The sequence below is a fragment of the Pelodiscus sinensis genome, chromosome 24 (assembly GCF_052426305.1).
Source record: "Pelodiscus sinensis isolate ZL-2025 chromosome 24, ASM5242630v1, whole genome shotgun sequence".
Lineage (NCBI taxonomy): Eukaryota > Metazoa > Chordata > Testudines > Trionychidae > Pelodiscus > Pelodiscus sinensis.
The window spans coordinates 12,086,394-12,111,321 of record NC_143075.1 but is presented as its reverse complement, the minus strand read 5'-3'; the positions used below and the strand labels follow the sequence as shown (position 1 = coordinate 12,111,321).

Below are 24,928 nucleotides of genomic sequence, written 5' to 3'. Positions count from 1 at the left end.
TTTTGCTAATTCGAACTAGCATGTCCACATTAAGTGGACCCTGAACCAGGCTTAAGGATGGCCGGAAGCAGTGCCGGCAGGGCATCAGAGGAGGACTTAGAGCATGGAGATGCTGTCTCAGGCTAGCCGAGGGCTGCGCTTAAAGGGACTCGACCCCCACCCCGGACAGACAGTTCTCAGGGGTGCCCCACTTGCAAAGCAGTCCTGGCTTGGATTGCCCGGAGTACCCACACTGGGCACATCACACCACCCGGCCATCAGCCCGGCTGCACTTGCCGCAGGCTGCCATCTGGGGAGAGTGGGCAATTGGGGGGCTGCAGGAGAGCTTCCACCCCCAGAAGCCCGCAGAGCCAGCCCAGTCCTCCCCATTGGGGGCGTGTACCCCATTCCTCCCTCACCTCCTTCCACTTACCCTTCCCTAGACCCTCTTCTTGATGTACAAAATAAAGGACAATTGTGTTCAAAAATGGAATCTGTCTTTGTTGAACAAAACTGGGGGAGACTGGGAAAAGGAGGTGGGAGAGGGGAAGAGAGAGGGTGGGAGAGGGGAGGGCAACTAAAATGATCAGGGGTTGGGAACAGGTCCCATATGAAGAGAGGCTAAAGAGACTGGGACTTTTCAGCTTAGAAAAGAGGAGACGGAGGGGGGACAGGATAGAGGTCTCTAAAAGCAGGAGTTGGGTGGAGAGGGTGCATACAGAAAAGTTCTTCATTAGTTCCCATAATGAAGGACTAGAGGACACCAAAGGAAAGGAATGGGTAGCAGGCTTCAAACTAGTAACAGAAAGTTGTTCTTCACAAAGCAAAGAGTCAACCTGTGGAACTCCTTGCTGCAGGAGGCTGTGAAGGCTAGAACTAGAACAGAGTTTAAAGGGAAGTGAGATCAAGTCATGGAGGTTGGGTCCATGGAGTGCTATTAGCCAGGGGGTAGGAGTGGTGTCCCTGCCCAAGGTTTGTGGAAGGCTGAAGAGGGATGGCACAAGACAAATGGCTTGGTCACTGTCTTCGGTCCATCCCCTCCAGGGTCCCTAGGGTTGGCCGCTGTCAGCAGACAGGCTACTGGGCTAGATGGACCTTTGGTCTGACCCAAGATTGCCATTGTAAGCTCAGGGCTCAGGGTCGGGGGTCTCAGTGGACCCCCTTGATTCTCTTGCACACCTGCTCCTGGGTGGCCAGGCTGGCAGCTCTCCTGCCCTAGCTGGCCACTTTCCTGTGCCTAGTGCGGAGATCGTGGACGAGGTCCACGATGTCCGCACTAGCCCAGGCGGGTGCCCGCCTCTTGCGGTCCCGGGCAAGCTCCCGGGAGCCGCCAGCCTGGTCCCGGGAAGAGGGGGAGGGCTGGGGGGCATCGGGTGGGTGGCTCGATCCGTGCCAGGTACAGGGTCTGCTGGCTGGGTGCTGGCAGGCTTGCACCTGGCACGGGCACCGTAGCCCTTTAAGGGGTCCGGGGCCGGGAGGGGGGCAGAAGAGTTTCCCTGGTGTTGGCCAGAGTGTCCACCAGGGAAACCTGGGGAGGGCTAGCCTCCCACTAGTTCGAATTAAGGGGCTACACAGCGCTTAGTTCGAACTAGGAAAACCATTTTACGAGGATTAAGCCTAGTTCGAACTAGCTAGTTCGAATTAAGCGCTCCGTTAGTTGCAAAGATGCACCCTTCTTTGTACCTCCTTTGAAACGCTGTGAACAGCCCCTTTTTGGGTACCCTGGGAGAACCGGCTGCAAGTGGCTGAGTGTGTGGCGTCTGTGGGATTAAAGCAGGAGAACCCGGGGTTCATTCAAAGGCTTTCAGACAAACCAGCCCTGTGTCATCTCGGCCCTGCTGCAGACATGCTCCGTCCAAACGAGGCAATGAGATTAAAGGTGAAGGTCCACCCCAGAGCCTGTCCTCAGGCAGGGGAGAAAATAGAACCTAGTGAGTTTGCTGGGTTTTTCCCCAGCCTGGAGAGGTCCCCGTAGCCAGAATGTCAGCTCGGATTTGGTGTGCTCTGTTCCCTAGTCCTGTTTCATTAACCCTCCCCTTGTGTGAACGCTGCAGATTGCACACAGCTCTCAGCCCTGCAGCCCATCCCACTGCTAAAGAATCTTTTGCTGCTGCTCACTGAATCCTACTCCCCTTCCAGAGCACTTTCTAATTCCCCGATCACCCTGTCTCTCCTCACAGCCTCACCATGCTCATCCCTGGTTAACCCACGCTTTCTGTTGCTCCCTTGAAAATGTGTGAGGCTAGATCAGAGTGACTGTGGTATAAGGATGTTAAGGACTAGTTGACTAGTAGACTGCCCGATAAGCAAATGCTTATCCGATAGTCAGTTGACTAGTTGACTAGTCGATTTCCCCTCCTTGCTTGCCTCTATCAGATACAGGCAGCAGGCAGGGGAGGGGGAAAAGAAGGGGTACTTCAAAGAAACAGCATAGCACAGCTGAGCCGGGGATCAGCTGTGCGGCGCTGCCACTTTGAAACCCCAAGGCAGCATTTCTAAGGGGCAGCCGCCGCACAGCTGATCCATGGCTCATCTGTGTGGTGCTGCCCCTTTGAAACTCCGAAGCGCTGTGGAGCCAGGAGTCAGCTGGGGATTCCCCAGCTAACCCCGGGTTCTGAGAGGCATTTCCAACAGACCCTGGGTTCTGGGGAAATGCTGCACGGAGCCTGGGATCCGCTGGAGACTCGTTCCATGAGGAGTAACGGTAGTTCGGAATAGGAAGTCTAATCTGAAGTACCTAGTTCGAGCCGCGTGTAGCCGCGGGCACGGAGTCCGAACTAGCGGACATTTAAAAATGGCGGCGCCCGGCAATATGCAAATGAAGCCTGGGAAATTCAAATCCCGGGCTTCATTTGCAACTCCGGTTGCCTACATTAACCACCCTAGTTCGAACTAGGGTGGTAGTGTAGACATACCCAAGGAGAATGGTTCACACCCACCTCATGCAAAGCGTTTTCAGATGGAGGAATTTAAATGGTTATTGAAGCTCCAGGTCTACTCTTCTGTTATTACTCAACCTCTCCTTGCCCTTTCCCATGAAGGTTTCACCCCAATGGCTGTGGCTTTACATGCTCTTGTCTAACTTTTGGTTCTTTGTCTTTGACTTGCTCTAGACTCTCTGTCTGGCCTTTGCGGGTAAATCCTTCCATTTTGTCTTCCAAGCTCTCTGCAAACACTAACTAATTTACACGATAGCCCTGGGAGGCAGGTATTTATTACACCCATTTTGCAAGAAGAGAAATGAAGGCACACAGCAGGGCTAATTTCAGTTAATTTAGACGGTGCATTTGAGCTATTTTTAAATTTTTATAATGTGGTAGTGAACATTCCCCAGATTCTAAATCTCTCTACCTTTTAATTTGCCCTCCCCTTTCTGAAACTGGAGTCACTTTTTGGGTAGGACCAACACAAACTCTACATGGCAGCCTTGTGCACTTTTTATTAGTAACACTAATTTACTGTATAAAAACCTTCCAATTAAAGTGCTCTCTTTGCTGGTTCTGCAGTGACCAAGAACATCGGTTTCCCACAGTGCTGTGCAGCTGATAATTAATCAACAATAGTGGGGCCCCGGCTAGGACATAAATCATAGAAAATCACACTGGCTGTTTTGAAACATAAGGCAAAAGTGAATTTAAAAGGGCAAAATTGCTGGAAAACTCCAGAACTTCCAGCAGGGTATTTTTTAAAATCTAAAGTAAAATATAATTATAATATGCCTGTGTCTCTTCTTTTTGTTCCACTAGTGAATCCTGCCCCTCTTCTCCCTCTGTCACCTGCTTTCATCCTACCCTCATTTGTCCTTTGTCATGTACACTTAGAATGCGCTCTCCTTCCCCAGGTAAAATGCATCCCTGTACAAGGAGCCCAGTGCCAGGGCTGTACACAAACTAAGTCCCACTTGACCTTGGAGTAGGATTTTCTTCCTCTGTGTCCCATATAGCACGAAGCATACACTCAGCCCTGAAACGACTGTTAACGATTGTCACCTGGTACCTGTATGATCTTGTCTAATGCATCCTCTGCAAATGATCTCCATGGCTGAGGTGGTGTACCTCTTTCATTGCAGGCTGTGACTCTGCTGGACACACAGTTCCAATGCAAGAGGGAGAGATGCAGGCAGTGAATCGGCGCTGGGTTCTCAGTTAAGATGTGGCCACAAGATTCGGACAAGCCTCTTTTCTTGGCGCTCTCTCATCCTGCTGTGGACAGGAGCACTGTGCACCGCCCAGCGTTCTTGGAGGGTAAGAGTAACTTGAAAGCGCTGGTGTGGCCAAGAACTGAAAGACAAAGGGATGAAGGCGTATGTAAAATGAACAGTAGACAGAGATGCTCTGGATACCAGTAGGCATGAAGCGGCTTCCCATTCTACCTTGGACATGACATTGCCCCATCCAACTCAAGCTGCCTCTGGCAGTGCTGTGTCCCAGGGCTGTCCTAAAGATCTACGGGGCCCAACACAGTACTATTAAACTGGTGCCCTGGGCCAATGGCCATCCAGGGTTGGGGGAATGATAACTTTTTAGAGAATGGCCATTTTTCACAGAATGGCCATCAGAGCATCTGTGCTTTTTCTGATAGGCTCTTTTTGCGCAAGAAACCCTTGCGGAGTGTCCACACGTGCCTTTTTGCACAAGAGCTGTAGCGCAAAAAGGAGTTATTCCTTGTGGAGAGAGGAATAACTCTACCAGCAAAAGCCCCCTGTTCTGTCGATTTACTGTATTTTTTTTGCACCAAAATGTGCTTGAGGTGTGGACACTCTGCAGTTTTTGCACAAAAATAGACATTTTTGCACAAAAACCTTATAGTGTAGACATAGCCCTTGAGTACAGCTCTTCCTTCAGTTGCATGGATGGGGAAGCATCTGTCTTGTGTGAAGATGGCATGTTACCTGCAGGAGGGTTTTGAGCTGACTCTGGGGAAAGGAATAAGCTTTTCTTTCTCCCCAGCTTCATCGCTGGGCGACATTACAACTGAGGGGGCGAGAGCACTGAGTCTGAGCCCTGGAAGAGGCCAAGGGACGGAATGTGATTTTTTTTCTGCCACATGCTGCTTAGACAGCGGGTCTTTGGTACCCACTCACAGTGGAGCCGACACCTTCCGCAAGGCCCCAGGCAAGGGGAGGGGGGGGGCATCCAGCTCCTTGCTCCGGGAAGGGCCAGGACCAGGCAGTGAGTGCATCATGCCAGCCCCCCAGCAACCCTTTGTGCTGCTCAGAGCATGGTTCACCTGTGCCCCCTCAGAGCCGCCCGGCGTGCACGGTGCAGTGCTCCAGTGGTGATTTAAAGGGCCCGGGCTCTGAACACTAGCGGTGGCAGCAGTCAGGATCCCTGGGCCCCTTGGGATCACCAGCCCCAGAGGCAATTGCCGCCTTTGCCTCCCCCTGTTGGGGGGCCTGCCTCTCATGCTGAGTTACTAATGACTGAGAACTGGGACTCTCCACTGCTCCGTATGGACCGGTCCTCTGTCAGCTGCAGAGGGGGAGAGACGGGATGAAGGGCCTCAGGGGCGTGGCAGTGAAGGGAAAGAGACTTGCCCTTGTCCAATGAGCTTCTGGTCTCTTTCCTCTGTGGTGAAACAACGGCCTTTGTGAAGAGGTTGCAAACGAGCCAGCAGGCCAGTCACCGTGGGCTCCTGCAGTTGTGATCCACGACGACTCTTTCCTGAGATGGCCATGAGGGGCACTGCAGGGTAAGAAATGGCCACTGCAACCCCATTTCTGGGCTCTGGGGTCCCAGACCACCCTGGGGCATTGGCGGAGATGGCAGAGAGCACTGAAAGTGCTTTTTGCTGTAGTTATTTACATGGCATATTAGCAACAGGCACAGTGCTGGTGAGGCCCTAGGGACCGCGTGCTTCAGAAGGTGGTTGCTGGGGGGTGATGAGATGCCAGTGTAGGGCACAAATGCCTGTACCTGGGAAGAACTAGAAGGTTAAATAATCAAGTGCAGCAAAGGGTGAGTCTCTGTATAGGCATGTGTCTGGAGGGGTCAAGCCTGTGGAGGAAGCAACGCTGACTAGTAGTCAGAGCAGGGGAGTGAAAAACAAGAGCCTTGGAGTTCAATACCGTCTCCGCTACCGACTCATTGTTTGGATTGAAAGGTCATGTGACCTTTCTTTGACTCACTTTTCCTGTCTGTAAAATGGGGCCACCCTTACCTACCACCCAACCAAACAATGCAGGGCTTTGTGTCCAACTAATTGCAGGTGCAAAGTGACGGCTATACAACTGCTAGCTGTTGTTGGGATGTATTCATGTGCTTGGCCCGCTACACCTACAATCCAAGGGTCTTGGATTCCCATACTGATCCCCCCGAGGTTTGTTCACTATACTCATTCTGGACTCGTGAGATGAAAGTGATGGAGCCAAAAACTGTGCTGTAAAAGCAGAGAATACAGATGCGTGAGAGAACATGCATGTCTACAGGAGCAAGCAGGTATGTGTCTCTGCATGTGTCAATATGTGAGTGTGTCTACTTGTGTGTGCATTAGTACAGCTTCACATGTGCAGGCAAGTTAACTTGTTAATGTGTGCTATGCATACGTGTGTGCTTGGCTCTGCCTGCATGTGGGTGCGCATTTGTACACGCTTTTACATGTATACGTGCATTTGTATCTCTGCATGTGTTTGTTCAGGCTCACGTACACCTGCAGGAGGACCTGTGTGGGTGTGGATAAGAAAGCTCACTTTAAAACTGGGAGTGAAGCGAAAGCTGTAAGAGACGATTCACTGTGATCCATGCATGTGCTTTTAGAATTCCAGCAATGGGAATGATGCAGATTTGTAAATATTGACACTTTGCTCTCAGAATAGCCTAGTTTGGTGTTGTAGCAGAGCACATTTTCTCTCTGGGATCTCATTCAGGTTGAAGGGGGGAGTCAAGTGGGTTAAAATGATTTTAATGAGAGCTCTCCTGGGACACGGTTAGCAGCACCTGCTCCATCTTACCTGAAAGATGTAGAATAAAAAGAGTCCATTGAGATTCAGTGTACTGGGCAGGGAGGGGATGTGGAGATGAAGTTAGACTGGCACTTTTGAACAGACACCAGAACACCAGCCCTTTGGTTTATTGTCTGACAGTCGTATCTAATTGCTAATGTCACCAACCTCTTGAGCTTACAGTAATATTTAACCAACATACACCTACAGTGTTGAGATACCCCTGGAGAGTGCACACCTGTGATTAACCTAACTGACCAGTGCAGGTCATTGTCACTCCAGAAAAGACCGTGGGTCAAATCCAGTCCCAGTGTATGCAGGCCCAAAGCCAACGGCTGGCAATGGGAACTGAGTCTAGTTTACACCAGGGCTGAAATGTAGCCCATTATCTGAAAGAAATATGTAGTTGGCCATAAAGAAAAAACCATGTTTAAGGGCTGATGAATATTCACATATCCTAACACATTGCTTCACCTGAAGACCTGGATTCCCTGAGGATCCCTGAATTAATGATACATTTTGTCATCTGCAACACAATCCCACCAGAAGCTGAAGGTGTTACGAGACATCCCAGTCCTGGGCCATAAGTGTCCACGTTTTCCTCCTCTAACTTGCAGAGACTGCGTTTGTGTGTCTGTACATCCCCCCTGGTAGCTGTTGGCACATCTGCCATCATCAGCCTCTGTTCTCGTCAGTCTGCGCAGTCTTTCCCCCTCACACCACAGTGTGTTGACTTTTCTGAGACTATGGCGAGGGCTACACTCATCGTCGCTAGTACTGCACTGTGCTATCCTTAGATGGAAGGCACCGTTTCCAGAGCAGCACGCCGTGCTATTCTGAGACTCCCAGTGTAACTGCCCATGGCTGCAACACGTCTGATTGGGCAAGGGAGGGTTAAAAAATACAGCGGAAAGGGGAGGCGGGAGAAACTCCAGCCCACCCAGGCCTGGCGCCCTGCACAGCTCGCTGTGATTAGATATTGATGGGTTAGGACCTCGGCGGAGCTTAAAGATATGCAGAGTGCTGGAGGGGGTGAGCAGAGCTTCCTTCCTGTGCCAGAGAACTTCCAGTAGGCAGAGCCGGTGCCAAGTCCAGCTCCGCGCTGACTCCTATTGCACACAATGGCTCATTGTTTGGGGGATATCGCTTCATCATTTTGTCAGTACCATCGTTTACTCTCTCGGCTCACCGGGGAGGGGGGAAGATGTTTTACTGACTCGATGCCAGAGGTGTTCCCACATACAGATGCTTTTTTGCTTTGCAGGAATCTCTCTCTCTCTCTTTATTTGATACAAATTCAAAGTCAGGGGGAAGGGTTTTTTATATATTTTTTAAAATTGTTTCCTCCCATGTGTGCTAAGAGATCAATGCCGGGTTAATAGAGCAACCTCGCCAACCTGTGCTGGAGATGCACAGGGACGAGAGAGAGCACAGCTTAGCCCAGAGGCACGAGATGTTCTTTTGCTTTTAAAACCTTTGCTCACCCAACTGAAAAGTCCCTTTTCAAGTCCAAGTGGGGCGGCGGAGGAATGGTAAGTGGGGCCAAGTGTTCCCAAGGCAGGATTTATGGTTAGGCATCTAACGGAGTGCCACGAAACTCTGCAAAGCTGGAATGCCTCAGTGATGAGTGCCGTGTAAAAATCGTGGGGGAGCGACACGTCTCCGCCTGGCTGAGGGCACGGCGCACTGGAGTGGACTAGCCTTTCTCTGCTGCAGACTAAATCCCAAGTCTCAGCTCACAAACTTGGAAGCAAAGGGGTTGATGGTTCAATTCTGTCCCTTGACAAACGCTTATCCACATCTGAAATCACCGGCACAGCTGACCATCTGTGCTCAGGCAGCCCCCGGGGCTAGGGTAGCAGGGAGCTCTGCTGCTCAGGTGTAAGAACATCTGCAGAGCTGTATGCAGGGAAGCTCCGAGAGGCTATTTCGCGCCCGCCTTGCCTGGCTGCCGTCATTGTGTTAGCTCTGGTTTGTGGGAAGTCTCCCTGCATGCCCAACGGGAAAGAAGAGAAATCTGGCGTGGCGGTAGCTGGCTGTAGGGGTGGATTTGAGCAAGTCTTCCTGCATTTCTGCATGCAGTTGTTGGGTCCCATCCTCATCCCTTACCTGTTGGTTGCCAGGCTGGTCTGGCATTTCTTGTCTCTCTCTTGAGTCCCTTTGAAAAGGGCCCAACATTTTACCTTCCTAGTGAACTGTCCCATGGGAATCAACAGGCTGGGAAGGTTCTTCCCTTTGTCTGCCATGGGCCTTGCCAAGGGAGGGCCCCCACCTGTTCATCTGACATGGGTGCTAAAGGCCACAGTCTGCCTGACACTTGTGCAGATTCGGGAGGTGGGAGTGATCTTGTTTGAGGACCCCATATCAGCCTGCCATCAATCAGACTGAAGGCGGAAGCCCTCTCTGAGACCTAGTCATCTAACAGCCATGTGGACTCTCTCAAGCAGTGATGGCCGGGGGGAGTCTTGGACGGGACATTGATCCCATGGGTCTATGGCTCTGGAATTCCTCTGTTTTCAAGCAGATTCCTGCACATACAAGCGAGGTATAGCCTGGCTCCTTCCGGAGTGGATGACCCAAAGAGTTCACTGCTATAGCAAGGGAGGTGGAGTTTGGGTGGTTGGGTGGGAAGAGCTTTGTTTAGTGGTCTCTGGATCCCAGCCACTTTGCTTGGGACTTGGGTCAACTAGCAGAGAACTATCTGGGTCCAACACCCACCACCAGCCTCTGGCACGAGTTGAGATCTCTGTTTCCTGCTCAGCCTGGTGGCAGCCTGGCATTGGAACAGCCGTAAATCTCATTGCACGGCCTGGCAGACAACGCTCTTCAGGGGAGGCAGAATGGGAGGGGGATGCACCCGGACAATCACCTGCTCGCGATCTCATCTATCACCTTGAATTGTGTTGCAGGATAAAATTACTCATCCAAACCTAATGATGAATTAAATCCAGGCTGGAGTAAAGAGGATTAATGGGCGCACACGGGCTCACGCGCAGACCTGCCACCCAGACAGGGTTTTAAAAGCTCATTAGACACAATGAAGCCAATCACTGAGCGGTGGGGTGAACTCCCAGGGGATCCTACATGTTCGCACCGGCACATACGAGGTCTCCGATTGGCTTCTTCCCAGCGAATGGTGTTGCCTCTGCTATGTGAGGATTTGGCCTTGGGGGCAGGGAGAGTCACTCAGCTTGCCTGCTGTGTCGTGAGGCTTGCCTCGGGGAGCAAGGCCACAAAAGGGGTTTGTTCTGTGTTTGTGCAGCACCCAGCACCACAGGGCCTGGTCCAGGACGGGGGCTGCTAAGTGCTACTGCCACACAAATAAAGAATAACAAGTCATTGCATGAAATAGAAGCTGTAAACAAATGTTACTGAAGAGGAGCCATGTCTGTATTATTCCCAAGCAGCTGGGAACGGTGGAGTTGAGGCTGAGTGTATGTGTCAGGGAGCCATACAGGAGCATGGTAGCAAGCTATAGGAGCACAGTAAATTCTACAGCGAATCTGTTATGTAGACCCATTGTGCATACAGTCTGGTCTAGTAGAATGACTGTGGGACTGTGACCCCGGACTCCTGGGTTCTCTTCCCAGCTTTATCATTGATTCACAGCATGATGCTGGGTGAGTCGTCTGAGCCAGGGCTGTATGCCACCGTCCGTGTCGTAGGAGACTGCCGACGAGATTGTCATCATTGTCTCTTCTGGCCTTAAAATCTATAGATCTGTAAACTCTTGTCTACTTTGGCATGTTTTATTGCCAAAAACTGCCTTTCGGTAACAAAACATTGAGAGCATTTACACTGCAATGCAACTTCTGTCGGGGAAAAATACCCAGTTTTGGTGACAAAAATCTTTCACCCCGCGAGAAATTTTTGTCTTTCCCCCTCCCTTTATTGTCGACAAAGAGCCAGTGTGGACTCTGCTCTTTGTTTTGTTGAGACCTGGCTTCCGCCAGTATCCCACAAAGCCTGCCCTGAGGCCGTGCTCAGTGTTTTGTGATCTCTGCTGCCCTGCAGGCATGCGCCCCTCCCCTTTCAAAGCTCTAGAAAGTTTCTGACAGCTGAGTGAGCTGCTCTGTTTGGGGAACAAAGAAAGAGCAAATCTTTGGAATGCTCCTGTTCTGTCCTGCACTAGAAACACGGCAGCAGGCAGACTGCTGCTGCAGAAGGAGGGCTAGAGAGACGGCTGTGCTGTTTTGACATTCCTTAGCACGAGAGCTCCCAGAGCTAGGAAGGAATCCCAAGAAGTGCAGAGTTCATCTCTGCCTTCCTACAACACTGCACTGAGGGATGCTGACCCATATTGCTTTGCTCTATTTGTTGACAGGGGAACTAGCCAGGTGGCCATGAAATGTCGACAATGGGAGACAGAAAAACCAGTTCGATGGGATTTCACTTTTCGTGACTTTTGCATGTCGACAGCACTTTTGTTGCCAATCCTTCCCGGTGTAGACATAGCCCAAAAGGGGCATGACAATTCTTACTGGCCATCCTCTGTGGGGTATGACAAGGCTTCATTAGTTAAAGCCTGATAAGTGCTTGGCAGACATGAGCTAAAACCACGTAGTGCTCCTAGAATGCTTTACAGGTTTGCACTCTGCAAACAAAAATGCCTGACCTCTTGCACAGCCCCCATGAAAGGAGCAGGTGGAGTTGGCCCCATTTTGCAGGTGGAGAGACTGAAATACAGAGAGATGAAATGACTGTAGAAACCAGGGGTTGCCATTCCCAGATCCTCCTACTCTAATCACTAGACTGCACTGCTTTATCATCACCTGACAATGGTTTTCAATGCCAGCAGCCTTATAAAGCCCTTCTTAATCTACAGCAGATGCTGCAAAAGGCCCGCTTATTAGCATCATAGGAAAAAACCACCCAGGCGCCCCAATAAATAGCACTAGTGTAGGTGGGTGCAACAGGAGGTTCACCCCAGCAAGCGGGGCATTTCTCTCTCTTTCTGGCGTTTGGCTGAAAAAAAAAAAAAGCAAATAAACCACAGAGGAAACGCGTCACGGTGCAAACTGTAACCAGATGGCGCGGGCAAGGGCGTGGGAGGGGAAGGGGGGGATTCTCCGAACGGAACATGCCTGTCAAACAGGAACACTAAAGAGAGACGCAATTATCAAAGAGACCTCTTGTTTGCTTGACGGTTGGGTCGCCCCCGTGCCCGGGCAGCGAATCCTCCCTGGGGGCGAGAGGACGGGGGCGAAGGGGTGTTTCTGACTGAAACCGAGATTGCTGGAGGCTGAGAGCGGAAAATAAATTAAATAGGGCAGGACTCCCCGGAATCAGCAGCAGCCAGCCAAACCTCTCGCTCAGCTCCTTTCTTTTTCTGTTTCGCTGCCGCCTGCTAATGGAATCTGTCAGGTGCCTCTTGCTTCCCCTCCGACGTTGCCATTCATCCTAAGAGGTCCTGGAAAATAAATATCCAGCCCTCCTCCTCCTCCTCCTGCTGCCCCGTGCCCCAGCTCCCCTAGGAGGGACAAAGGCCACCTGCCTGCCTGAAAAGTGCTTCGCGGAGTCAGACGCAGCCAGGCCCAGTTTAGCGGTGGGGGGTTCATGAAGCATGTTTCATGTTTGCTGCTCAGGAGATGTGGGATCCTGTTCGTTTCCCCCACCCGCCCCCTCCACTTCCACGGCTCTCTTGCTGCAGCTGCTTAGAAGTTCTGCCAAGGTCTTGATAAGTCTCCCTTTCTCTTGTATCTGCTCCCGTGGGGATCTGAAAATGCTGGAAAGCATCAGGATTCCTCCTAGCTTGAGGCCCTGGGTGTGCAAAGCATTTAACCCGAGAGAGGAGGGAGATCTAACCCCTCAAGAAAAAACACACGTGCTCTTTGGTAGACCCTGCAGGGAATCTTCCCAACAAGTCTCCAAAGAGCCGGTAAATATGACTTCTCACAGTTGGTGGGGCCTGGTCAGAAACCCAGCTTGCTTGGAAGTGACTCTACGGTTGCCCTGCACAGCCTCCCCCTTCCCCACAAAAATCCCCCCAAAACCCACTGCAGCAATTTTCAGAGCCCAGCTCAACTATCCAGAGCTCACAGGACTTGTGCTAAATCAGTGAGAAGCAACCTGTATACTGTGGGCCACGTGGCAGCCCATTGGAGTCCTGTGTGTGGCCTGGGAGACATTTTGTCTGGTATTGCTAAAGTGACATGCATGTAAAAGGGCACATGAAGGGAGGTGGGTGCTGATTGCGTGCAACATTGACTGCAAGAGCCATGCACTCCCTCTGCAAGTGCAATTAGCAAAACTACCCTGTCCTGGGAGACCATCTTGGTTACGGCAGTCTTGCAGCCCACTGAGATGGAGGAGGGCCACTCGTGTGGCCCACACACTAGCCTAGGCTACCCATTGCTGTGCTAAAGGGCTAAAAATAGCTGTGAACATGGAGTCAGGCTCTGAGACTCCAGAGGTCCCTGGGTTTCAAACTCCAGCCGAGGTGGGAACCCCTATGCTACTATTTTAGCCCCATAGCGTGAGCTCAGAGCAGTAGAGCCAGTCTCTGAGAATCAGTGGCATGGCTGTTTTGGGGCTTTGTATTTTGCTTTTGTTTGCAGGGTAGAGGTATCTGCTGAGCCTAGTTGTTTCTTAGGAGAAAATCCTGAATTTTTCATATGTGCCCCCACCTGTAACGGAGACTGAGCTGAGCGCCCGAGAGGGGAAGAACCTGAGCTAGGTGTATCTGCTCAGTGCTTGATTTCTGTCCCTGATCGAACATCCCTTCAATCCTATGGAGCTAGGGAGGATTGGTAGGCAGTGTTCTCTGTAAGCTGTGCACTTGAGTGGCCATTCAGGAGAGACTGAAATGCTGCCCAGCTGATTAGCAGAGGGGCACCGCTAGGTTTTGTTTCTACAGGTGGTGCACATTCACACAAGCTTTGGGGCACATGAAATTTTATTCCACACCTGGGTGGGAAATATTAGAGGAAACATTGGTGGTAGGTGGGCTGTTTTGAGGCACTGGAAAGAGAGTGACAGAAGCATTGTGAAGTGGGAAATTTTTTTGGTTTACAATTAAAACAAATACAAAAAATTAAGCCACTTCCCCAGAAACTTAGATTCTAATTAGAATCCCCCTCTCCATGATGAGGCTTTACCAAACAGGAAAACTCCACAAACACACCCAGAACAAAGGCTCAGTGTGAGGGGAGAAATGTTCTCCTCTTTCTCTCCCTTTTTAAAAATGTTGGCTTGTGTCAAGGCACTGAGCCCTGAGAATGAGTTTCTAGGAGGTCAGACGTGAAGATGACTTAAAAAGGCCCCATTTGGTGGTGCTAGACTAGAGCAGTGTTTCTCAAACTTTTTTTATAAAGTACCCCTTTAAACAAAATTGTAAGTACTCCCAGTACCTTCAGTTTTCAGACACACAACATTTTTTTCTGCAATTGCAACACATTTGTTTTAACAATTTAATCGTAGCTGGGTGGGTGATAACATTTTTGGGTGTAAAAAGTACAAAAATAATCAAGCGCTGGAAAACTTAAAACAAAAATTAAGTTTTCTCCAAGTTTCACTGGTGGTGTTGTACCTCCCAGACTTCTCTCAAGTACCCCTAAGGGTACTCGTACCACTGGTTGAGAAACACTGGCCTATAGCAACTGCTGGAAGTACACAGTCAGATTTGGTGTCAGATTTGGTGCTCTGTGTGTGTGTGTTTTCTCCATGTAATTCCTGTATCAACAGGTAATAGACAAGTCGGTCAGAGCAGGGAAGCTGATTTTCAAACAAATATCTCTGGAGAATATTTGGTTCTCCCATATCACTTGCCGGTGGCACCGCCAGGAGGCCTTAGGGAAATATTCTGCTAATAATGTGCCACAAAGAACACTGAAAATATCAACCTCTGTGGTCCCCTGTAGAAAGTATGTTGAACCCCATTTTAAAAGGGAAACCGAAGCACCGAGTGGTTAAGTGATTTGCCCAAGGTCATGCAGTGACTTGCTGTCAGGGCTGGGATTAGAATTCAAGAGGTCTTGACTTCCAAGCCTATGCTCAAACACTGAGATAATTTTTTCTCCATTTTAACATCCTTTCATATCTCCTCCCCATAACCCTTAAGCCATCTGGTCTCAGCATAAAGTGCAGTTCCGAATCAAGAGGTTTGGAGGAATTACTTACAAAAAAATGGCTTGTTTGGTTTTTGGTACAAAGTTACGGTAAGTCAAGTTAAAAAGGCACAGGCGCATTTCAGGGTGTGAACACTGTGTGTGTGTGTGTGTGTGTGTGTGTGTGTGTGTTGGGGGCAGGGAGGCTGAAACAATGGTTATAATGGGGACGAGGAGAGCCATTGACTCAAATGGAAATCCCTGGATATAATGGAAACTACTCCAACCCAGAGGGGAGCTACAACCCCCCCTTGGCACTCCTATTTCCAGCACCTATTGTCGGGGGAGGTTGACAATTAGTGTGGTGACAACATCATTCTCTAGGATTGGGGGGAAGAGGAAAATGAATCCCTCGATGAGGAGGGAGCAAGCAATGTCGTCCTCTGTCTCCCACCAAGAGCCCTTCTCTCTCGTGGTTTATATTGCCTCTAGAGCAGGGGTGGGGAACCTAAAGCCTGGGGGCTGGATGTGGCCTCTGGCTTGTTTGGATCCAGCCCCTGGAGCACACAAAAATCTACTAGCCTGGGCTCCCCCGGCTCTGGTGTGTGAGGGGAATGTGGGGAGTTTCTTTCTCCTTCTCAGTCAGGGGCCACATCAGCGTGAGGGCTGTTTTTTTCTCTGTCTGGGTTCTTTGTTTTTGTGAGGTGAGTGTGAGGGATGGGAAGGAAGGCTGTGGACAGATGTGAAGAGGGTATCACTGCGTGCGTGTCGGTCTGTGGAACCAGTGCTACGAGGGGGGGGCTCGTGCCGAATGTTAGCAATGCTGAAAGCCCCAAGTGCCATCTTGCCTGGGGGGCTGGCACGGCTCCGGATTGTGCGTTTTGTGTGGGGTTTGGGTTTTCTGGTTTTTTTGGTTTTGCCCCTTGGTTTTGCATGAAGTTATGCATGTTCCACCCACGGAGCCTTTGAGGAGGGAGCTGCTGCCAGGCAGACATGCTTCGCCTGCCAGACTGAAAAGGGAAGGGTAGAAAATACAAATACCCATCTGTCTGGTGGCTCCTCTGCAGGAGAGGTGGGCATTCGGAGGGGCTCCTGGTGACCTCCCCCTGGGGAATGAGCATGTCTATAGACCAGGGCTCATGGCTCCACCCTGGCCAGAATATTTGCCAGCAAAATCAAATGTACATTTTCCCAGTGAATAGAATATTGGTCTGAGCACCCTCCTCCTGCCGCCTCGGTGAAAACGGGCAGCTCCCGGCCTCGCGTGTCAGATCAGTGCTGCTGTGAGTCAGCTTCTTGCTGTGGAGCAGCTCAGGGCATGCAATGGGGGATTGTGGGAGGAGAAGTAAACGCTCAATTCCCCCCCCCCCCCGAGAAAAGTTAGAGGCAGAGCTGTCTCACCAGACGGGGAGGGGACATGTTGACTCACCGAAATAGCCCCCTCCCCCATTGAGCACATTACTGAGATGCCCAAAACCATCTGTAGCACCCACCACCTGAGTAGGTCAGAGCTTCCATACTCCCATCTACCGCAGGGGGGTTTGCGGGGAGCCTCGGGTCTCCCTTTCCCCAGGAGCGGATGGATCTCAGGTTTGTCAGGAAACCAACCCCTGCTTGGGGGCTGGGGAGGATGAGAGTGGCAGCGAGTGTCCGGTGAGGGGGCTCTAGCCAGGTACCGACCTTGCCAGGGACCCATTGGAGGAAAGTGGTTTTCCTCTGGCAGCTGAGCCAAGCATGATATAATAGCGCTTTCCCTTTCTGTAGCATGTTCCACCCAGGCTTCCCAGACACCTTTAAAAACACGGCTAACCTACAGCCACAGGATGGGAGGGAGGGAAACTGAGTCAGAGAGAGAGAGGGATGAAGGGACATTCAGGCTCATGTGGTGAAGAGTGCCCCATGGCTGTGCTTTTCCTAGCTGCCTGAGCGACTAGACATTCACACACACACCCAGGTCCCAGGGCTTCAACCCCAAGTCCATCCTTCCTGTGCCTGTCAGACACCTGTTAGACATCTGTCAGGGATGGTGTAGATGGAGCTTGGTCCTGCCTTGAGGGCGGGGGGCTGGACTCGATGACCTCTTGAGGTCCCTTCCAGTCCTATTATTCTATGATTCTATGACACTACAAAGGGCAGTGATGTGACAGGAGGTAGATGTGCTCTTGTGGCTGCAGGTTGTGACACCAGTGGCCGTGCTATATGGGGATATTGCATGCGGACACTTCATCAGGGATAGAGGCAAAGCAGCTAGATCATAGAATCCTAGGGCTGGAAGAGACCTCAGGAGTCATCGAGTCCAGCCCCCTGCCCAAAGCAGGACCAACCCCAACGAAATCATCCCAGCCAGGGCTTTGCCAAGCCAAGACTTAAAAATCTCTAGGGATGGAGATTCCACCACCTCCCTAGGGAACCCATTCCAGTGCTTCACCACCCTCCTAGGGAAATAGTTTTTCTTAATATCCAACCTAGACCTCCCCCATTGTAACTTGAGACCATTGCTCCTTGTTCTGCCATCCGTCACCACTGAGAACAACCTCTCTCTTTCCACTTTGGAACCTCCCTTCAAGAAGTCAAAGGCTGCTCTCAAATCCCCCCTCATTCTCCTCTTCTGTAGACTAAATAAGCCCAAATCCCTCTGCCTCTCCTCGTAGGTCATGTGCTTCAGCCCCCTAATCATTTTTGTTGCCCTTCACTGGACCCTCTCCAATGTGTCCTCAGCCTTTCTGTAGTGGGGGCCCCACAACTGGACGCAGTACTCCAGATGTGGCCTCACCAGTGCAGAATAAAGGAGAATAATCACTTCTCTAGATCTGCTGGCAATGCTCCTCCTAATGCACCCTAATATGCCATTAGCCTTCTTGGCTACAAGGACAGCCTGTTGACTCAGCTGGTAAGATTTAATGGGTCTTTCCTGGGACAACTGATCTTGCAAAACAAACAGGGTAGTGCGCTGCCTGATTCAGGGCTACTGCATCATGTTTAGGGCCACCAGTGCCTAAGCATTGAGGAAGGCTGCTCTGGCACCATAGCCATGTGGTTGCCCTGGTGGGTGCAGTAGCAGGGACCTGAGTGCTGCCATCTGCTGCCCATTGGAAGTTAAAACTGAGTAGCTGGGCTGGAACAATTTGCATAGAGAGAGCACTGAGAGCCATTGAACTGAACTGTAAACAAAGTATGTAATGGAAACCACTTAGAGCTGGGGGGGCTGTAGTATCTCTAGTTTTGGCACCTGTGCAATGAGGGGAATTACTGTGATTCTAGTCCCAGCTTTGGCACTGGCTCCCCCAGTCACTTAGCCCAGCTCTGTGTTAGTTTTACCATCTGTAAAATGGGGCCAGTACCAACCTCACAGGCTGGTGGTGATTTATGAAGATTAACTAGCGAATGTTAGAAATGTATCTGTCCCAACCACCTAAGAACCACACGTCTTTGACCTTTGGAGACATTTATCGCCAGATTCAAACGTTGGGACCTGGGGCTAGTTTCTGGTTAAATGTTTGCATTTAGGGCTTTGAAGATACACAGTACCACACGAGTGCCAAGTATTATCATCACCCATTAGAAGCGGAAGAGACCTTAGGTCTTAAAGTCCATATTTCCAGCTCTGGTGAGGTTATTTTCTAGAGTATATTTTCCAGGATGTAGGCCAGGGTGGGGAACCTTTGGCACACTGGCCGCATGCAGTTCATCAGAGCTATCCATTGGCAGGCCACCAGATGGTTTGCTTATCTGAGTGTCCACAGGCATCTCTGTGTCCACGCTTCACCATTACCGGCCAATGGGAGCTATGGGAAGACGGGATGGTAAATTTAAATTGATTAACTAATCGAAAAGTCGATGGGATTACCATCGACTATTTGAGTCGATAAAGGTGCCTCCACCTTTGAACTGCCGGGCTCTTGCTACAGTTCAAAAGCAAAAGCCCTGCAGAGAGCAAGGGGCCAGTGGGGGAGTCCCCCGCTGGTCCTGCACTCCCTGCAGCACCTCAGACTTTGAAATGTGCAAGAGTCCCAGTGGAAGGAAGCACATTTCACAAGGAAGCCCCACAGGGAGCACAGAGCAGCGGGGGACTCCCCCATTGGCCCCTCTCTCTCTGCGACTTCTGAATCTTTGAAATGTACAAGAGCCCCGCCGGGACTCTTGTACATTTCAAAAGCAGAATCGCAGCAGAACCAGCGCAAGCAGAGACTGCTTCAGTCCCCGCTCGTGCCGTTTCCTGCTGTGCCTCTACATCCCCTGCCCCCTGTGGAGTTGGTGCTGGGGGGAACTGGCTTTTAAGCATTAGCTCCTGCTTTCCCACCTTGCTGCCTCTCTCTGATAGTCAACTAGTTGCATCACTAGTTGACTATCCGATAAGCTTATGCTTATCGGATAGTCGACTCATCACATCCCTAATGGGAAGTGGTGTGAACTGGGCTGCAGATTTCCGTTAGCTGGGATTGGCGAACCGCAGCCACGGGGTTCACTGAGTATCTCACGGTCCACCAGCAGCTAATCCCAATGAACAGTATGCAGCCTGTGAGTGGGAGGATCCCCACCCCTGCTGCAGACTTTCAAAGTTCAAGTGATAGGAGGTTATTCTCCGGTCTGATATGCTAACGTGTCCTCGAGTCCCATTTAAATGTTTGCTGTCCTTAATTTTATCCTAGCAATTTCCACCTCAACTCTTTCCCCTCTCTGCTTGGAACACAAACTGAAGTTGGTGCAATTTCCCATATAGCAAGCAGGGTGTTTGTCTGAATGCCACTTGGATACATTGGTAGCCTAGTGTTAGAAAGCGTCAAAATAGGCGCTGACTAAGGCCATGTCTTCTCTCAGCAGAAGATCAATGCTGCCACAGTCAATTTTCCGGAGTTTGATTTAGCTGATCTAGTTGAGGCCCACTAAATCAAACTCAGAGGGCACCCCTATTGGCAGCCAGTAGTCCTGCTCCTGTGAAGACTAAAGAAAGCCAATAGGAATGTTTACTGTAGGGACGGCGGGGAAATTCAAAACAAGGTATGTCGACTCAGCTACATAATTAACATCTTGATTCGACCTTCCCCTTTAGTGTAGGCCTAGCCTTAGATATTGCATCAATCCCTTTCTCCTCCCTCCCCCGCCCCAACTCCTCCAGGCTACGGAGAGAGTTTTAGAAGACAGATCTGATGAAATCCATCCCCATTCCCCTACATTCTGCCTGGAAGCAATCCCAACAAAACTAAGTCTCAGATGGTCTTGCCCCGGGAGCCAAGGTCTGTGTCAAGAGCCTTGGAAATGTGAGATCACACCACCGGTGAAATTCAAATGGTGTTGAATATCAGCTGTCAATGCTGCTTTCCCTTTTTTTTTGTCACTGCTGAAGCTCTTTTTGGTTTTGGTTTGTTCCCCCCCCCCCCCCCCCAAAAAAAAAATCCTCTGATGGAGGCCTAAGGAGAAAACAATTAGAAACAATCATCCCAGGTCAGGCTAGCCTAGGCTGAGATCCCAGCTGGAGTAGGATTCTCTAGGTAGCCCGTTGCATCTTCCTCTCCACTGGTGTCCCCTTCACTTACATGTTCATTGGGGCTTCAGAGGAAGTGTTGTATAATGGTTATCAGGGCCCACCGGCCAACCTCAGAAGATCATGGTCCAACATCTGACATGCACAAAGAGAGGTGAGGTTCACAGCACGTCCCCCTTCCTCCTCCATGATAGAACCTTGGCTTGTCCTGTCCTTTCTTTGCCAATTTTCCTACCCCTGCCTCCTCTGCCTCTCTCTCCATGGAAGCTCCTTGGCCTCTCTGCTCTGTCTCTGTGTCCACTTTGCCCCTTCGACAATGCCTCTCCTTTCCCACTGCCCTCAGTGCAAACTCTTTCACTCAGTGATGTCATGCCGGGGCAAAATTATAGCTCTGAGCTCTCAACAAGCATCTCAGGTTTGGTTGAGTGACAGGGTGGCCTGCCTGGGTCACAAGTCAGGATGCTATTCTGCAAGCACAGGTTGAGGGAAAGTCTCCTCCAAATAAGGGTTTCCTACACCACCCAGACTAGAAAATACTGCTCATTTTCAGGTTGGGATTCTCAGCTTCCCAGTGGTGCATGGAATGAATTGCAAGTCCTGTTTGGCTGATGAGAGATCACACTTTGAATTGGTCACTCGTCCTTCAAACCAGAGGAAGAAACAGGGCAGACAGGCCCAGGTACTGTTGGCATCCCAAGTAAACTTGGTCAAGCTGCCTCTGCTTAGCAGTGGTTGGCAACCTGCCCGTGGTGACTAGACTGGGCCCAGAGTGACCTGTGGGAGAGGCTACTGGAGATTAGAAAACACTGGACTGGTGACATTCTGGGGCTAATCGTTTTTATTCTTGAGTTAATTCACAAATCAGCTTTAATTAGAGACTGGGTCGGGGGTGGAGGCTGCTATGTATGACAGTGACAGCTGGATCGCTTTGAGAGGACATTGTAAAGAGCTGTGTCCCAGAGAACCAATAGGTGTAAGAAACTTTAAAAAGCTCTGAAAGTTTTGGACACGGGTACCTGGCAGAGAGATCAGGCATAAAGGCTGGCCTGGCAGCAGCACTTAACAGGGATGGACTTACAGTCTTTCCTTCGTTTGTTCTGCCGCTCTCTATTGCAGCGTTCACTCTAATAATTTAATTTGCTCTTGTTTCTATCCCGATTTTGCAAAGAGATGATGCAGACAACCCAAAAGGGCTCCTGCCCCTCTAACTTTTCTCTTTTCTTCTGTCTTGTGAAGTGGTAAGTGACAGTAACTAACATAAATCAGTTCCGCTCACTTTCTGGGAGAATGCAGAGTGCTCGGATGGGCTCCAGCCCACTGAATATTCAGACGGGGGTGGAGAATTAATCAAATCAGCAAGGCTACTGTGAATCTAAAGGAAATACAACCATGATAAAATTCACCACACCAGAGCAGCGTGGAGTTTAATCACTAGAGATGTTGAAAAGCTTGTGAACATTCAAAGGCATTTTTATTCTCTTGGTCGTGTCTTTTGAGATAAAAAGTAATAAGCTAATTAAAATGTGCCCAAGCGTGGCTGTGAGTAATAAGATGAAAGCATGGAAATAAAGCAAACAAACAAACATCCCCCTTCGTCTGGTTCAGGCACCTCAATCATGTTTCACCTGTCTCAGCATCAGACAGCATCAATAGGAACACAGACTTTGTTAAAAGCCCTGGACAGCCCATTCATTACCAGGCTGGCCAGGTCGTCAGCTTCATTATATTTGGAAAGACACGAGAGTAGGTCTGATTCTGATCTCGGGAGTGATTCCACTGGAGTTACACCAGTGTAAATGAGGTCAGAATCAGGCCCCATGGAGCAAAGTGAGCTCTGGTACATCTCTTGCACCACTGAATTCAGTGGCGTTATACCAGGGATGACATTAGATGTAGATATGATGTCAGGTGTGGCATGTGTGTATACATACACAACACACATGTGCTAAAGGGTGTAAAAGGCTAATTGCAGAATGATGGCTGGAGGCTCTTTAAGAGTCATGGACCTTCTCTCTGTAGCTAGACAGTGGGAATTGATTACTTACCTTGCAGATATTTTCTGGGGTGCAAGGGAAGGAGCTACGCTGTTGATCTTGAGGCTAGAAGCAGAACAGAGGCTCTGGGCTCTGTCTGGTACATCGAGACCCATGTGAGTGCGGCCGAGGGTAAAATCAGGCCCTTGTTGGGGTGGCTCTGTGTATTGATCTCCCATGGTACTTTGAGAATTTGGAAAGGAAGAGGGAAGGGAAGCCAGCAAAGAGCTTGAATGCCAAGGAAAGCTGGGGGGCTGGACCTCTTGCACCCACCCCTCCCTTTTCAATTTGGTTTAAAACGTCTGGCAGGATGGCAGGCCCCAGTGGTTATTTATTTCTTCCTGCCCATTTCTAATTACTGCTGTAGGTGCCTGCCTGGTGCTTGAGCGCCTCCCCCACAAATTAAACCTCACCACACAAATAAAGGGCCATGGCTCATTAATATCGCCACCTCCTCCCGCCCCCGGGAGAGGAGAGGGAAAGACAGGGCTTTGTAGCATGAAAGGTAAAATGGTGCTTGGACTGCAGCCAGGGCAGGTGCAAGTAGGAGCTCTGCTATCACCTCTGTCCCCTAGTTTAGTGCTGCCCAGCACTCCCGCCTCCTCCAGTCGCACACCCAGGCACGTGCCTGACAGTCAGCACTGACCTCCCTGCCGGTCCACTCTTGCCCGGCTGGGTCCATGCACCTCACAGCTGCTGGACAGTTGCCCAGCGATTCTAGTCCTTTGCATCGGCACCGCCTTCTGGGCAGCAGTGATCTCTCTCACTAACAAGGCATCGATAGGGCATCCCCAGCCAGCCTCGTCTTGGGCAGTTGCATGGACCAGTTGCTTCAAGAAATGCTCCTGAGCCAGCATGAGACCTGCCCGCCCCCTCCCTGGAGCTGCAATGCCTTGACTCCCGCCCTCCAGGGCAGCCAAGGAGGAGAGAGGAAGGAGGCCGAGTCCCGGCTTCCAGGATCGTCCCATTGGGAAGAATGTGAGCCAGAGAAAACCTGGTAGGAGATCACCTGAAACACATTTGCTACCTGGGTCTTCAGATCTCCGTGGCTCCCAGCAGGAGACGCTCCCCTCGGAGCTGGGCCAGCGTATGGTCAGTGGATTCGTTGGGATGAATGGCACATGGGGGCTATTTCCCCAAGCCGGAGGAAATAGCCATCCATGGACACTGGGCCAAACTGCTCTTGGGGCTGGTTTACATGGCAAGTTCCAGTGCAGGGTCTGACTCCACAGTGCACTGCCTGGCCACAGAGCAGTTCACTGCGGGGACAAGCCCTGAGTCACGCCGTGTGTGAGTAACTCCGCTGCAATCCCTTTATGTCGGGGTCACCAAAAGCCAGATGTGACTTGTGGGGACCAGGCCAAGTCCCGGTGCTGGCATGTGCAGAGTGGCGGCTCCCTCCAGCACATAGGAAGGGGTTTTCACACCTGAGTCACCAGCAGCGGGGTGGTTTCAGTCAGGGGCTCCATCACACTCTTGCTGATGCCCACTTCCTGCTTAGAGAGAGCTCTGTTTCCATTTCCTGCTGCGGTGATGAGAAGACCTTCATGCTGCTGCCTCCTTCCCTCCCCTTCTAATCTGCCCTGTCTTCCCCACTGCCCCCCCCCCCTTGTAACAGCTGACGTGTCACAAGGGGGATCTGACCGGCGATGCAGGAGAGGAGGGTGCTCCCTTTCCCACGCACACGCTGGTGAGATCAGCTGCCGCCTCCGCAGATGCACGTGCTTGTAAAAAAGGAAAGGCCCTGTGGTTAAAGCAGTTCCAGTAAAATAACTTCTGAGGAGGTTGCTAATTTCCACACTACAGTGGCACCATGCCAGAGAGAGCCCCTGGGCCAGGTCTGCAGCAGAGAATTCTCCCGTGGCCATGTGAGCCGGGTTCAGTCCCGGGTCAGGCTTGGTCTGTGCAGTTGTTAATCCTGGGATCTTTGCAAAACGCTGCTGAACGTGGTTTAAACCACATGCCTCTGAACCAGCAATGGACAACCGAGGTTAGTGAGTGGTAGGGATGTTAAATAGCGGTTAATTGAATAGCTGATTAACCTCATGAATTCTCATTTGTTACTTGACTATTCTATAGTCCGCGGGGTGAGGCTGGCAGCCAGTGCGCTCCAGCCCTAATCCCGAGGAAACCCCTGCCGCTCCATGCTGCTGCCTCTGTGTCAGAGGCAGCAGCGCAGGGTACCAGGTGGGAGCTGGTCCAGGAGAGGAGCCAGTTTAAAAACTAGCTCCCCTTGTGGACTGGCTGCTTGTTGCCCCGTGCTGCTGCCTCTGACAGAGGCATTGGCCCCTGTCCGGGGCAGGGTCTGAGTTCCAATTTATGCTGGGTCCAGAAGCTGAGCTGGGCTGCCTGCCCGCCTGGCTTCTAATACACTTTACATGCAAAGCCACAGCAGGGGTAGGTCCTGGACCTGGCGTAAGCCGGGACTGAACCAGGCTGCTGGCCAGCC

The 24,928-nt window shown here is 50.9% G+C and overlaps 1 protein-coding gene across 1 annotated transcript in view; it reads left to right on the top strand.

Annotated features, from left to right (window-relative positions):
* Positions 1-24,928, top strand: part of SAMD11 (sterile alpha motif domain containing 11) — a 397,470-nt gene that overhangs the window by 45,772 nt on the left and 326,770 nt on the right. Inside the window, exons 2-4 of the mRNA XM_075906866.2 lie at positions 4,049-4,223; positions 5,575-5,670; positions 6,187-6,416. The gene's annotated coding sequence lies outside the window, so the exon portion shown is untranslated. The remainder of the gene's footprint in view (positions 1-4,048; positions 4,224-5,574; positions 5,671-6,186; positions 6,417-24,928) is intronic.